Here is a 17,214-nt window from a genome sequence, read left to right on the forward strand (position 1 = left end):
TGGAAGGGAGCCTATTGAGGTGGTTCAGTCAAGAGGCTGACATTATTTTCTATGATCCAGACTGGGTATTGGCAAATTATGATACATGGACCAAATTTGGCCCACAGCCTGTTTTGTAAATAAAGCTTTACTGGAACACAGCCATGCCTATTTGTTTACATATTGTCTATAGCTGCTTTCATGCTATGACAGCAGAGTTGAGTAGTTGGGTTGCAACAGAGACCATCTGGCCTGCAAGGCTTAAAATATTTCTTATTTGGCCCTTTATAGAAAAAGTTTGCCAACCCCTGTTCTAAACACACGATCTCCTTTCAAGTTTTAGAGGATAAAAAATGTTTTTGCACCTTGGGGAATAGCACATGATATTCTATCTGCCCGAAGCATCTATCCTCGCTTTTGCATTGAATCTTTCTTGGCCTTCAGGTCTCAGATTAAAGGCCAGACAAGTCTTTGGAACTGAAAAGATGCCCTCTGTTCAATCTTTCCACCCTGTTTGAATCCTTCATGGAACTTTTGTAATTGATTGTAGTTTTCAATTACGTATATATTTGTTTATTGTCTAATGGTAACTGCCATGTGGATGGGGGCCATGTTTGTTTTATTCATCACTGTATATCTAATAGTTAAGGTCCTTTAAAGATAAGGTGCTAAATAGATGCTCTGCTCAAAGAATTGAAAATTAATGAAATTACATGGTTGTTGGAAGACATTTAATGGATTTTATATATTTTTAAAATACAGAAACTTAAAAAAATTTCTTCATCAATAAAACAAGCACAGCAAATGGTTGACTGCTTCTCATAAACTGGTAAGTAGAAGATAGGCCGGGCGCAGTGGCTCATGCCTATAATCCTAACATTTTGGGAGGCCAAGGCGGGTGGATCGCCTGAGCTCAGGAGTTTGAGACCAGCCTAGGCAACACGGTGAAACCTCGTCTCTACTAAAACACAAAAATTAGCTGGGTGTGGCAGCGTGAACCTGTAATCCCAGCTACTTGGGAGGCTGAGATAGGAGAATCGCTTGAACTCGCGAGGTGGAGGTTGCAGTGAGCCAAGTTTGCACCATTGCGCTCCAGCCTGGGCAACAGTGTAAGACTCTATCTAAAAAAAAAAAAAAAAAAAAAGGAAGAAGAAAGAAACCCAAATAAAAAAATAAGCAAATTACCTGATCAGCTAAGTGCCTACCAAAGAGGACATCCAAATAGCCAATAAACATATGAAGAGTTGCTGCAACTTCATTTTTTATCATGGAAATGCAAATTAAAGCAATGCAAATTGTAAATTAAAACAATACAAATCCACTAGAAGGGCTGAAACTTAAAAGGCAGAACATGTCAAATATCAGCAAGCCCATGGAGAAACAAACTTTCTTACACTACTGGTGGGAGCATGAATCAGTGCAATTGCATTGGAAACTTTTAGCAGTATCCACTAAAGCTGAACTCCTTCCTCTATTCTCTGAGACTCAGTAGAATTCCACACACGGGTTCACCCAAAGACCTACAGAGAATGTCAATAGTACTACTTGGAATAGCCCCAGATGAATACCCATGAATAGGATAAATACACTGTGATATATACGTACACACACACATTGGAATACTAAATCACAATGAACAATCTGTCACTCTACACAACAAAATGGATGAATCTTTCAAATGCAATATATATAGAGAGACACCAGATACAAGATGAGTTCATTAATGTGTGTTTTTTAAAAAACAGGTAAAACATAATTGTGCTGTTAGAGGTCAGGGTAATGGTTATCTTTGGGTGAGGGAAGGAACTGAAAAGGGGTCCCAAAGTATGCTTATGGAGAACTGTTAATGTTGTCTTTCTTGATCTGGGTGCTGGTTGTACCAGTATGTTAAGTTGCTTTTTTTTTTTTTTTCCTGAGATGGAGTCAAGCTTGCTCTGTTGCCCAGGCTGGAGTGCGGTGGCGTGATCTTGGCTCACTGTACCTTCCGCCTCCTGGGCTCAAACAATTCTCCTGCCTCCACCTCCCGAGTAGCTGGGATTACAGGTACGCACCACCACACCTAGCTAATTTTTGTATTTGTAGTAGAGATAGGGTTTCACCATGTTGGCCAGGCTGGTCTTGAACTCCTGATCTCATGATCTGCTCTCCTCAGCCTCCCAAAGTGCTGCGATTACAGGCGTGAGCCACCATGCCTGGCCACCAGTATGTTAAGTTTTAAAAGATTTCTCCAAAGTGTATTTTGAATACATGTACTTTTCTCTATATTAGACTTCAGTAGAAAATTAAACAGAAATTTTGAATGACTGAGTATTTTCTAGAGTCTCTAGTGTATTTGAGGCATAAGAAAGATAAAATATGCTTCCTGGAATATATACCCTTGGAGAAGGATATCTTTAAAAAAATATATAAGCCTGCTGCTCATCATAGAGAAGGACAGACCTTCATTGATCTGCACAATTATATTAGAACTAGACAAGCACATTTTGCATCATGGGCCATTAGTGGTTTATAGAACACATTAAGAGCAACATCCTTGAGCCTAGAGTGAAGATAAAGTAAAATATCAGTGATATTTTATAAGTTACAAAATACATTTCTTAAGAGTTCCAACGACATTCTCACACGTGACCTCGCTACAAGCTTTGTGGGCACAACAGTCTATCCACATAGTACAGATCAGGAAACTGAAGTCCAGGGAAGATTTGGTCACTAGAAATAGTGGCAGAGATGGGCTTCTAACCCTTGTCCCAGAGGTCTTTCAATATTCCAAGACTTCCTAGGTAATTTGTGTTTAAGAATACCCTTTTAATGAGGAAAACTTTCTGAAAACACTGCACAGAGTATAATAACCTTTTAATATCTATTAAGCATGTACATGAGGACCCAAAATCACTGAATTTAGTGATGTTTCAAAATGAATTTATATTTTACTAATCATAGCTATACATATGTATTTGAAAAGTGGCCATGTAAATAAGTCATTACATATATGTGTGTATATGTATATATTCATTATGAGGGTAATTTTTAATCCAAATAGTCTAGTGGTCAAAACGCTAAGTGTTGGGGATCAGAGAGCATGGTTTGAGAATCTCTGCAGAGCCTGTGGCTTCTAGTCTTTCTTCAGGTTTCCGGCAGAGACTCCTAGAGTTTGGATGTCATATTCCAGCATTCCATGGGGAGCATCAGCAAATGGGTGGCAGCCTTGCCTACTGCTTATTAGCCACCTGACTTGGTACAGCAGAGAGCTGGCACTCCCATCTGCCTCCTGTTTGTGTTTCCTTCTGCAAACAGCACCATGTTTCACTTTAAATAACCCCATTCCCCTCCTCTCAGTTCAGATCATGTGGTAGGGCTGACCTCACTCTACCCCAAGGCCTGCTAATCGGAACATTCCATTCCCAAACGACAGGTGCAGTGGGCAAAAGAAGCAGACAGGACCAAGTAATGGTCAGTCTTGTGAATTTGGGTAAAATAATTGGGAAACAGAAGATGTTTTCCTTTGGGGGTTGTTAAACTGGTAGGACATAGCCTGGAGCTATAGGGGCCATCTAGGCAGTATCTGGGAAGAATCTACTAGGGAAACAGTACAGACCAAATAGAGTGCAGAGATAGTGGTGAGTGTGACAATATCATTGGAGCACCTGGATCCATCTGTGCCTGAAGCTGGTACTACCCTTGGACATTATAGTTATACAAGTTAATACATTCCCATTTTTCCTTAATGTAGTTGGATTTGTGCTTCTGGCTTTGCAACCAAATGAGCCCTGTTACTATACTTGAGCAGATAAACTTTTTCTGCTTTAATTTCCTTGACTATAGAAGGGCAGTAATGATGATATCATACTCAGAGTGATTATAAGGATCAGATGAGGTAATGAGTGCAAAAGTACCTGGTGAGTTATAAACTGGTAGAAAAATGCTTATTAATGCATGTTTTTGCCTTAATTATGAACCCACAAGAGAGGACATTACAGAAGAACAACAGCTACATAATAAAGGCCTTGCCTCTTCTTTCTTCCAGCATAAAGAGATTATAGCAAAGCCTAATAAGAGCTGAACATATGACTGTTCTTATAATTCCTTTTCTAATTCAGATCTGAAGTTTTGAAAGTTCAATGGATCATGTGGAAGGAAGATTAGATTAAGCTCTGGGCTACAAAATGAATTGCTGCAGGAAGAAGCAGTGGCTGCCTCTTTAAAGAGATTTTCTCATTCTACCTGAATATTGAAGATATTAAAATCTAGATTTGGGCAACTGTGAAGGGATTATAGCAGAACAATAATTTATTTAAATCTCAAGAAGCCACATGCCAGTTATCAGACAATATATGCATGTGTTAAATATTGATGTCAAATGATCAGAGTACAAGGTCATCTTTTAGACTTGAAAAATATGCCTAGAACAAATGGAGGAATAAAAACCATTACCCCCAGCTCCCAAGTCCAGTTTCTAAAGGGTCCACTAAGTGCCTGCCTCCCCAGTAGTAGAGAGAAGGGGATTATTTCCACATTTCCTGGGGAAAAGCCTGGTCACTTCCTAGAGGAGGTCATCCACTCAGAATTCTGAAGATGGATCTGAAGTCCCGACTCTGTGCTGATGACAAGTAATGATAAAGATGGTTTCTAGAGCACTCACTCAGGAAGACCAACGCCAAATTTGACCAGAGGTAAGCATGTACCGCTTTTTGTTTTTTTTTTGTTTTTTTTTAAAGGAAATTATTTTATTTTCTTCTGGTATTAATATTTGCTTGTCAAAAAAGACATCTCGAAAAGCATAGAGAAGAAAGAAAAAAGTAGTAACATATCTTCTATATATTTTATCTAAATCTATTATTAAAAAGAGTAAGAAAGTTCTATTTATTTTTTAAAAATTGGAATAATATCACATTTGGCATAAGTTGCCTAACCTGCTTTTGTTACTTACCAGTATGACATGTAGTTTTTTTTTAATGTAATGAAAAAATTATTCAGTAATATAGGCCAATAGTTTCCTTTTTGCTATGTCATAATATCCATGCTAACAGATAGGAGCCTCCTCTTTAATTTTTAAAATTATTTTAATCAATGGGGCCAGATCCTATCTGTAGTTAAATAGATAGGCAAATCTTTAAGTTATCTCTCTCTCTCTCTCTCTCTATCTATCTATTTCTGACACAGGATCTTGCTCTGTTGCCCAGGCTGGAATGCAGTGGTGTGATCTTGACTCACTGCAGCCTTGACCTCCCAAGTTCAAACAATCCTCCCACTTCAGCCCCTGCAAGCAGCTAGGACTACAGGTGCACACCACCACACCTGGATAATTTTTATATTTTTTTGTAGAGATAGGCTTTCACCATGTTGCCCAAGCTGGTCTCAAACTCCTGAGCTCAAGTGATCTACCTGCCTCAACCTCCCAAAGTGCTGAGATTACAGGCGTGAGATACCACACCCAGCCCAAGATAAATATTTAAGTTAAAATTAAGATAAAGTTTAAATCTTGAAGCTAAAGTTTTATTTAAGAGACACTCCTAGAAGTGGTACTACCTTGTCACATGGAATTACAGATTATGGCATTTGATATGCACAGCTAAATCATTCCCCTTGGGGCTGTACCAATTTTACTTCTATTGGCATTATAGGGGGGTACATGTTATCCCATATCCCTAACGATACTTTATATTGTCCTTCTTTAGAATTTGTTGGTAATCTCTTAACCCTGGCATTATCAAAAGGATGACCATATAGACTGGCAAGGAAAGCACTGGGGATGGAAGAGTTGGGTGCAGAAGAACCTCAGAGAGGAAGAATAGTGCACACAGTGCAGGAAGGAACAGTCCACTTGGACTTCTCTGGGTCCCTGGTCAAGGCTAGAATTCTATGATGTGACTGAACCTGATAATAAATATACACAGATTATCAAGAAAAATACAGGTACTAGTTAAAACCATGCAGAGAATCAAAATATTTTAATTTACCTAATATAAAATGTTCATACCCTGACTGATATCAGACCCTTAGAGACTAGTCCAAGATGTCTCAAAAAAACCGTCTTGTGAAGGAACGAACAAGAGACATTTTGGAACTGGTCCAGCTCCTGTGGGAAGCTTCCTCAGGCTGTCTCTATCATTCACTATAAATCTCCATGAGTATACTTGCCTCTGGATGGATGGGAAATCAATAAGGACAAGAACTTTAGGAACTAAGTGTGACATCTATTGTCATGGGGAATCTTGAACCAGCTCTCTAAGCCAAGAGCAAACACCTCCAATAGGCTGATTCGGCACAGTCTGCCCTTTGGCAGTTGCTGAGGATCTGGGAGGCCCAAGGTTTCTGAGCACTTTCCTTTCCAGAAGCACACCAGTGCTGAGCTAACCTCTGCACTTGCTTTCTGTTCTATATGGAATAGCAATTCCTGCTCTCTAGCCCTGATGTAAATGCTACCTCAAAGCCTTCCTCAATGCCTCTTCCCACTCAGTGCTACAGCTTCCTCTAGCTCCTTTAGGACACAATGCAAACCTTGGACTCCATCACTGCACTCGGCTCATTGTGTGGCTACTATGTGTGTGTGTGTTGGTCTTCCCTCTGGACTGAGAACGAGAGCAATGTGTGTGTCCTACTTATTTCTAGTATCTCTTGCATCTGATTTCATGCCTGCCACAAATTAACTGCAAAGTAAGGATGTATACAACTGAATAGAAAGACAGCAGTCACTCATAAATGTTGGGTGAATGTTGATTGAATCTTTATTTACCTCTATTTTATTTCTTTTCCTAGAGCATTCAAGGCATAACAAATGCATCACCAAATGCCAAACAAGTCCATGAGGTCCCGTGATTGTCCACATTCTATGGATGAAGAAAACAATGGGTGAAAAAAACAGGGATTCAGTGAGATTCTTTAACCTGCCTAAGGTCCTACAATTAAGGAACAAATATATATTTGCATAAATTTAATCCATTTCTCGTTTGCCCGGAGAAAAGTGCACTGACAGCGAGCTACACTTTATAAATGGGAAATGGGTTAAGGAGTCCAAGTGCAGTTTTGTTACATGGATATATTGCCTAGTGGTGAAGTCTGGGATTTAGTGTAACCATCACCCAAGTAATGTGTCTTGTACCCATTAAATAATTTTTTATCCCTCACCCTCCTCCCACCCACCCACCTACCTTTCCACCCCTCCCTGTCTCCATTGTTAAACTTGGGCTGCTTGATTTCAAAGACTGTGCTCTTAAAAATGACATTATCCTGCTTCCAGGTCTCTGGCTACATTAGGAGCCTAAAACCTTCATATCTGAAATCTATTCTAAAACTCACTTCAAAACTGAGTGAGGCAGAAATGCACACAGCAAACTCATCCATTTTTACAACTGCCCTGATGACAATGGGTTGTCTTTGATAACTTACAAACAAAACAAAAGAAAAACCTATCAGGGAAATTATAAATGAGATGAACCATCCCAACCTGCCACATCTCTTTACACTCTTTCTGGAGAGGGGTGGGAATTATAGGTTTAAATGGATGATAAATACATCATGTTTTGAATGAAAACAAAAGTATCAACAAATCCTTTGATCATTAAATCAGCATACATGAAATTAAAATAAATTAGACTTGGAAATGATAAAGTTATGATTAAACAAATGCTAATTCAATTAATATTGACAGTGTTCTAGGCTGAAGTCAAAGGGAAGCTGGTCCCTGCTCCCTCCTCAGTGTTCCCTGGCAGAAGGTAAGGCCACCTCGAACAGAGTGACATTTGGGATGGGAACAGAAGGAGACAGATGTCTTCAGGTGACATGTGCCAAGACTGCCAAGTAGGCACCGACTGCCCTGGTACCCTTGCTATCGATGATGGACAGCCACACCTGCCCTGCTCAGAAACTCAGTGTTCTTATAGCCCCCTGAAGCCACCACATAGACTTTCTTACCCACCACCCCACTGTAGTGTCCAGGGCCAGACCTGAGCTTCCTGCATGGGCAGACCCTCCCTCTTATTGCAATCAAGGCCCTTTTCAATGCCTCCTTCACAAGAGAACTCCCTAGTCCTTCTGTCTGGAAGAGGATGCCCCCTCTTCCGAATCCGCAGCGTATTCAGTGTGTCTCACCCCATGCCTCTTTCAGTACCTCCGTATCTACCCAGCTGTCACTTACTAAGCTGTGTGCCCAGAAACCAGTAAGTGCTTACCATCTTCTCTAGTTATTGTCCATTTCATCATTTGAATCCCAGCTCAGTTATACTCCTTGGGGAAACTTTCTATAATCTCATGATCGGGTGAAATCCCTTCTTGAGGCACCACTTCTATCTTGTCCTCCCTTTTAAGGAATTTTTCATTATTTGCAAGTTTACTTGTATTTTAGAAATCATTTGATCATCATTTTCCCTCACAGGAGTGTGACCTTCATGAAGGTAGAACTGTGGCTATTTTTACACACTGTTAAACTCCAGACTCTAGCACAGTAGTCAGAATGTGATAGACTTAAACCTTGTTGAATGAATAAATGAGATTAATCAAGACAGCGTATTTAAAGCATCCTGTAAAATATCTTAACAGTAAACACTCAGTAATAGTTGTGACATTACTTTACTATTATTATTAATATTTCCAGTAGAGACCAGGAAACATATACGTAGGGGGTCAAAAATTCATGTCCCCTGACTAATTGCCTTTTTCTTCCCTTCTTTTTCTCCCTTTTCCATGGTTTTGTCCTGGCCTACAATAAACTCAAACTATGCAAAATAAGCTTCTCCATATTCAAGATTTCATAAGAAAGTAAGTCTAAAGGTGTCATAGACACCTGAGCAACCATTAAATAAGTAAGACATTATTGTGATTTTTCTCAGGTGCAAATCAGATAGCACTGGATACGCCCAGGTTAAGCTCCAAGATGGCTTTGGCACAGGACAATCTGTACAGAAGCACATGGCTTGAGCCTCAAGTCAGCTTTCATCTCCCAGACTCTCCTCAGTCTTTTCCCTAAGAGACTATTCATGGGCTAAATGATTAAGGCTAAGATGGATGTCCTGAGGCTCAGCAGGGGGAGCAAGGGGAGCAGTGGCAGCGGCAGGGAGGTCACCCTACTAGACCCTAGGTCTTCTTTCAAGACAGTCACATGTCATAGGCAATTAGATTGGGTGCTCAGAACTGGGAGTGCAATTCAATTGTCTATGAAAACAGAGCCCAATTGAGTTGCCCTGCTGGTTCCATGGGAAGCTTCATCACCCCAGGAGGAGTGACCCAGGACCCTTCCTTTACTTTTGACTGCCTTCAGCAATCCATTTGTTCTGGGACACTTGCCATCTGAAGACAAGCAAATATGCAGTGAGTGCCACTACCCAGCCACTGGGATAGTTAACATTGATTAACTTTTATTGGCTGGAATGGGCAGTACATCTCACACAGCAGTAACAAGCAGAAGAGTCAGTCCATCCCTGATTCAGAGGATGGTATTAGTGTGACACCCCCGACCCCCTCCTCCTTCTTGCTCATGATGAGGTCCACTGGATGAACACCAGATGAAGGGCCAGTTGCTACATAAAATCAAAATCCTAAAACCACCTTGGGATGGATAAAACACTTGGGGCATCCAGAAACCTCTCTTCTTACCCATTTGGAAACACCTAGAAACACCTGGAAACCTAGGGCTGACTATTATGACCAGCAAGTAAAATAGTAAATAATCTCCTGCTCTGTGCCTGATTCAATAGAAGGAATAAGGACAGACATGCTTCCCCAAACACAAATAACTCACATGTACAACGTTCCTGTTGACTTGAGCCCTTGATCTGAAGCACAGACTAATTGCTTTCAATCCATTTTTCTAGCCTCAGGATCCCCTGCCTCTGTCACTTTTTAAACACAGTTTCATGCCAGAGTCCAATGTCGTGCTGAATATAAAGATTGAGCTGTCCGATTAAAAAGATATGTTCTTGACCTCCTATCTCATCCTTATACCAGCCTCTGAGATTCCTCTTTGCAATATAAGGGGTCCTCAAAGGCTAGTTTGAAAACCATTGCATTGAATTGCCTTCTTAGGAATCTCTAAGCCTATACCACCAATGTGAGAACCCAGTCTTGTTCTTAATGGAGAATATGGGGCCTCAGGCCTTATCCTCAGTCAGTTCTATTGCACACATTTTTTGTAGAATCAGGGCTTTTGATGATTCAACCCCCAGGCTCAATGGCTGGCCACGCCTGGACAAGGGTGTCTGCTAAAATGGGGTTAAGGCTGAAGTCTCACACCTCCTCTGTCTGCCAAGTCATGGATCTTGTCGCAGGGCTTCCTGCAACTAAAGGCAGAGACACATTTTCTTAATGTGCCCGACGACACACAGCTGTGGCTCCAGCTCACACTTTGAGTTTTTTTTTCGTTGTTGTTGTTTGTTTTTCGCTATATGTATTCAGGAACATAGCTCCTTGATAAAGAACGAGGAAGCTCAAACACAGCAGAAAGTGGTGATGGCAGGAGGAATAGGTAGGAAGAAGCATTGAATGAGGGACTCAAGTCAGATTTGAGTCAAGGATCAAGTTTCAAAGTGTAGAAAACTTCTCCGTGAAACACGAGTTGTTCTTGTTATTTTTTAAACAAATATTTGATGGGCTCATTTTGTACACATACCTGGCACAGTATTACATAAGGGTTTTACATAAGTGGACGGAGAAATGAGTTAATCTGAATAAGAAGATAGGTTCATTTGAAGAGCCTGGCTCGGTGGAGTTGCAATTTCTTTCTCTGAGGTCTGCCACCTCCCAGGCCGCCAGGAGGGCTTGTCGGGGCCTGCATGAAGGCTGCCAAGTGTGCAACTGGACAAGCCCTGTGCGCCCAGGTGACCTCCTGTCTCCTCAGCTACACACTCAGGAGCAGCGCTGCTCGCTCACAAGGCAGGGCAGGACCCCGACTCGGCTCCAGGGAATTAACAGGCAGAGGTGACAAAATGATCCCCAGTGTTTTAATTATTATTTAATTATGCTCCATGTCATTACCTCAGCAACAACTCTTACAGGGCCTGTCGTGCTGCCAGGGGGAAAGCAAGAGGGGGAATTAAAAGATTTCTCTTCCCACTGTCTGCAGCCGCATTCGCATTCCAGGTTTGCAAAGCTTTCTAATCAGTCCAGTTGGGCATGAAAAGGCAGAACGTCCTTTCCTCAAAAGCCCATTGGAGCAGAGGCAGGAAGAGAAAGGGGACTTTGAATGTGATAAGTCAAAGAAAAATTCAATCCTGGCCTTTCAAATTCTCTTGGGCTCAAGAGTTCTTTTCTTTCCTCCAGCATCTGCCGCTTCTCCCTGAAGTTAGAAGAAAATGCCTCTTGGGGGCTGATTCTATGCCATGCAGCAGCCCTGGAAGCTTCTTTCTCAGGGAGTCTACATACCCAGCAGCAGCACCCTGAGAGAGCAGAGGGCCACATCTTCTGGAAATTAACGCTAAATTTGAGGGATGTGAAAAGGGAAGAGTCTTCGAATTCTTCTAGCCAATGATTTACAATTCTATCATGTCTGAAACATCTCATCCAGCCTCCGCTTCTCAGGGTGGGTGAAGGGCTCACAACCTTCCATGGTAGCCCACACACTGCTCAGTCCATGTTTTCCACAGCAGGCTCTTTTAATTTCAACAATCCATTTACTAAACAATTGCTTCAGAAGTAGGTTTGAATCCTAGCTGTGTCGCTTGCTAGTTGTGTGATCAGCAAGTAGGTTAATTTCTCTGAACCTCAATTTTCTCATCTGTAAAACAGGGATTAATAATGGTACTTATCTCTTTGGGTTTTTATGAAGTAAGATAATATGATTTAAGATCTTGATATAGGGCTTTGTGACATGTTAAACATGTTTCATTATATACCATATATGATATATAGGATGTAATATACTATATATTATAGGATATAACATACTATATATTATGGGCTGCAATATACCATATATTATGGGAAATTGTATGCCAAATGTTATATAATAGTGGCCTATTCACTGTGGATGAGGCATTCTAGAAGGTCTGCTAGACCATCTTCTTTGGAGTCCACAGGGACCATGTCTCCTTTTTTCCTGTTTACCTCTGTATTTCTAGAGCATAACATGAGGAATAGCACACAGTAGGTCCTCAGTAAATAGTCATTGAAAAATATGAATAAACAATTTGGGAGATGTAATGGACCATGGAAAATACAGTGATAGAGGGAAGCCCAGAGTGCTGTGGGAAGAAAGAGGAGGAACCGTACTTCTAACCACCCCTAATTGACAGCTAAATTAAGTCCCTGCCTGCCACCTGTAACAACCCAAAGTATCAGGTCTAAGGCCTCTTCCAATATCCCTCAAGGCATTCCTTACAGCAAGCTTGTCCAACCTGCAGCCCACAGGCCGCATGCAGCCCCAGGGCAACTTTGAATGTGGCCCAACACAAATTTGTAAACTTTCTTAAAACATGATGAGATTCTTCTTGCAATTTTTTTTTAGCTCATCAGCTATCATTAATACTAGTGTATTTTATGTGTGGCTCAAAACAATTCTTCTTCCAATATGGCCTAGGGGAGCCAAAAGATTGGACACCCCTGCCTCACAGGATACAAGGGTTTTTTTCCCCTCCCCTTCCTTAGCCACATTCATTACTCCCCTCTCATCTCCTAAGAAAAGCAGTGTCCCTACGACTGTGCTATTTAGAACTGGACAAAATATTCCCACTGTGGCCTGACCAGCACTATTTCCTGCAGACTCATTGGCTACAACCAATGACGCCAATAGTTCCATGGGTTCTCAGTGCCAACCCTATTCTTTGAGTCTACACGCAGCTTCTCTCTCTTTCACATTTGGTCAAGATATTTATGTGTAAACAGCAATTTAAATTAAACTGAACTAGCTTCATTGTATTTATTGATGTCAGGGACCACTGGGTAACTTGGGTTGCCCTGCCATTTCACAAAATTGGAGCTGGGATGGCCAATAGAGTGCTTCCATGAAACTGCAAGACTGAAGCATCAGTTCTTCATGAGCTAAAAGAAATTCCACCCCAGTCATGGCATTTTGGTTTACGTGTGGACCTTGAGACATCATTATATAATGGCTGAGTGGTTCAGAGATGTCTTTCTCCACATGCAGGCCAGATATCATCATTATCACATGAGATGTTTCCAGGTGGGGCTCATGTTCCTGTTCTAAAATGTTCACAGTTGAGTATTTCTTCTGATGTGTATGAGGTAAACCAAAACCAGTATTTCAAACTCATATTTTACACAGATATTATGGCTATTTACTCATATTAAAGTTTAAAGATAAGTCAACTTAAAGAAAGTACTGAGTACACAGAAGCACAGGTGGTACACAGATAGAACAGAACTCCAGGGTCAGTCTGGGCAAACCAGAAAAGGCAATCACAGCTCTCTCCCCAGGACCTGGGAGGCCTGATCTCATGGCTGTGATTGCACCAAGCCTTAGTTCCTTTATCTGTAAAATGGGAGTTGATCATTTTCAATCAGCCGCCAGCTGCAGATGGCTTGTGAGGATAAAGGGAAATAATATGAGCAGTCCCTGCCACTTACTCATTGTATTTATTAAATTTTAGCTTGCAGTTAAATTCTTGATACACTTTATCCAGTCAATCCTTATGGCAATCTTATGTGGTAGATGCAATAAATCTCATTTTATAGAGGAGGAAACTGAGACTCAGGAAGAGATGAAGCAACTTGACCAAGTCACATAGATAAGAGGAAAAGCCAGGATCTATACCTGTGTCTCCCAATTCTCAAATCCATGCCCTTCACCACTCCTGGGGTGTATGTAAGTGTGAGCTCTGCAGAGTCTGTTGAAGTGAACAGCATGAATGATATGGAAAATGAGCTGCATGAAGGTGGGGGCTTGGCTGCTCTGTTCATTGTTGTGCTCCCCAGAGCACTTGGGACAGCTCCTAACACACTGTGGATGCTCAGTAAATGTGTACATGAGAGATAGAAAAGAAGGCGAACAAGGGAAGGGAAAAATCCAAAAGAAAGGAAGAGAAGGAAGGTAGGATGGATGGATGGGAGGAAGGAAGGGAGAAAACAGTCTTTGGCAAGATGAAAGTTTGTGGGTTCTACCTATGAAAACAAAAGGTGAGAGAACCAGACTCACTGCTTGGAGGTCAGGAGCTGCCATCATTGCTGAAGAATAAACAAGAGAACCTCTTTTAACCACTGACAGGTTAGTTCATCTGTACACCGGCTTGTTCTGTGCTAGAGTAGCTAAACCATCAAGAGTGTCCGATGGCGGAATTAGAAGAAAGGGATGCAAAGAACAGTAAATTTTCACTGATAGAAAATCATCAGAGAAGATCGATAATAATGCATATTTGTCCAATTCTCTTTGAAAACAATTTTGACACCAAAATAATATATACATCAGTATATCTAAGCTTACCTTCTAATATTATAGAATCAAAAGTTGGGAAGTATCATTGAAAAATATTCTTGTTCTAAGCAAAAACTGAAAAAAGAAACATATAAAGATTAAAGATTTCTGTATAACAAAATATGTCATGAAGTTAAAAAAATAATAAAAGTGAGAAAAATTTATATAAGCTCTTCAAAAGACAAAGGACAGCATTAATATGCAGGATATATATAGTGTTCTCATGAATCAATAAGGTATAGACAAATGAAGTATTCAAAATCCTGAAGAGAATTTAAACAGATTTGCATAGAAAAGAATGCAAAAGTCCAGTAAATATTTGAAGAGCTCTCAAGCTCTCTAGAAGTTGGGAAATTGTAAATTAAAACAAGATTAGCAAAAAATGTTTGAAACATTGATAATGGTCTATTGGTTATTATGGCCTTTGAATATACAGTTGGTAAGAGCATAAATGGATGGAGCTTTCATAAAAGTTAATTTAGCAGTATTCGTCAAAGTTAAAAGTGGACAGGGCTTTTGACTCAGCAGTCCTTTTTCTTGGGCTCTTATCTTTGGAAACACTTGTACAGGTGGATAAAAATGGGATCCTACGGGCATTCATAGCAGCATTATAATAGTGAAAAACTGGAACCAGCTTAAATACTTATCATTTAGAAGAATGCTTGAATGAATCGTGGTACATTCATTCTATGAAGTCTGTTCAAAAGAATGAAGTGGACCTATACACACTGAAATAAAGATCTCCAAGATACACTATTGGTGGGAAAAAAGGCAGGTTACAGAATAGCACATATAATATGATGCCATTTATGTTAAAAATAAGATACCTATGTAATATCTAAATATGTGGTATACGTGCACAGAAAAGGGCTTGGAAATATGTACCCCAAAATAATGACAGAGATTACCTCTGGGGAACAGAATTGGAGCAGGAAAAGTTGAAGGAAAACTTTCATGGCTTGCTTTATATGTTTATGCATGGCCAGAATCAGAATATATTCATGTATTACTAATATACATTTTAAAAATAGCAAAAAAAGAAAGAATTTCAATTTCTCTGAGCCCTTCTGAACCTACATCATCCCCTAAACTGAGATGTGTTTGTGGATTTTTTGCCTTTTATTTAATTGCTTTTTTACTCTATCACAAGCTAACACCTGGATGCCCCTCGCACACATTCGGATGCCTACACACGCTAACACAATTCACTTGGCATCACAGAATCTTGGAAACAGCAAAGGCCTTGGGGATGATGTAACCCATTTCTCTCCTTTTAGAGATAATGCAGTGGAGAGTTTCAATGACTTGCTTATGGTCTCACAGCAAAAGAACCGACAGGGTAGGAACGAGGAGCTGGCTCTTTGGCTCCAAGTCCAAGTTCTTCCCATGGTACTCCATGGCAGGGGAAAGTCCATTGCAGGATGAGACCCCAGAGGCTTCTAGTGGTCTCACCAACTGCCTTTCACCTGCACCAGTGCTGCCCACTACCATCCACTGCGCAGGTGGAGTCTGAGGCTGCTGGGAGCAGAGACTTTTCCCAATGCATCATGATTCCCACAACACCTGTGCTAAGTCACTCTGAGCAGCTGTGGAAATCCTGCCCGTGTTCAACAGCCCTTGAAGTTTCTCATTTTTGTCTTAAAGTGAGTGCAATGTGGCAGAGAAGCTACTCATTACAGGACCAGGGACACGGTTCTAGACTCTTCTCAAGTCCATATGCTGCAAAGATTTTAAGGACTCCCTTCACGTCTCCAACTTTTTCTTTTTTTTTTTTTGAGACAGGGTCTCACTCTGTCACCCAGGCTGGAGTGCAGTGGCACGATCCCCACTTATTGAAGCCTCCATCTCCTGAGTTCAAGTGATCCTCCTGTCCCAGCCTCTTGAGTAGCTGGGACTATAGACACATGCCACTGCATCCGGCTAATGTTTTTCGTTTTTGTTTTTAGTAGAGACGGGGTCTTGCTGTGTTGCCTAAGCTGGTCTCTAACTCCTAAACTCAAGTGATCCTCCTTCCTCAGCTTCCCGGAGTGCTGGGATTGCAGGCCTGAGCCACTGTGCCTGCCTCCACTTTGTTCTTAAATGCATTATTTTTGCATAATCAAGGTGTTCAACACACATGCTTTGTAGTTACTGAACTTGATTTAAGCTGTTTTTCTTTTTGAGGTGACTTAGCAGTAATGCATGCTGCAGATGAGCTTTTATGTCTGTCTCATAGTAACTCCACTTTAAGTGTACCTCTCTCAGTGAAACACATTCACTCCTAAAGAGCATGGAAACTTCATCTTTTTAGCTTGAATTGTATTTTTTTTATTTATGTATTTGTTTGCTTCGAAACAAGATCTTGCTGTGTTGCCCAGGCAGAAGTGCAGTGGCACAGTCCAAGTTTACTGCAGCCTCAAACTCCTTGCTCAAGGAATCCTCCTGCCATCGTCTCCCAAAGCTCTGGGAGCACAGGTGTGATCCACTGTGTCTGGTCATGAATTGGATTTTATTTTCATTAATTAATTAATTATTTTTTGAGACAGAGTCTTGCTCTGTTGCCCAGGCTGGAGTGCAATGGTGCCATCTTAGCTCACTGCAACCTCTGCCTCCCAGGTTTAAGCGATTCTCCTGCCTCAGCCTCCTAAGTAGCTGGGATTACAGGCACTTGCCACCATGCCCAGGTAATTTTTGTATCTTCAGTAGAGACAGGGTTTCACCATGTTGGTCAGGCTGGTCTCGAACTCCTGACCTTAGGTGATCCACCCCCTGCCCCAGCCTCCCAAAGTGCTGAGATTACAGGCGTAAGTCACCACGCCCAGTCAGATTTTAAATGCTCTGATAGAATACTTGAGTTAGAAGGATCTTCTTATGAGTAATGTGAATACTTGATTTAGAAG

Source organism: Papio anubis, chromosome 2 (assembly GCF_008728515.1).
Source record: "Papio anubis isolate 15944 chromosome 2, Panubis1.0, whole genome shotgun sequence".
In the NCBI taxonomy this organism is placed as follows: Eukaryota; Metazoa; Chordata; class Mammalia; order Primates; family Cercopithecidae; genus Papio; species Papio anubis.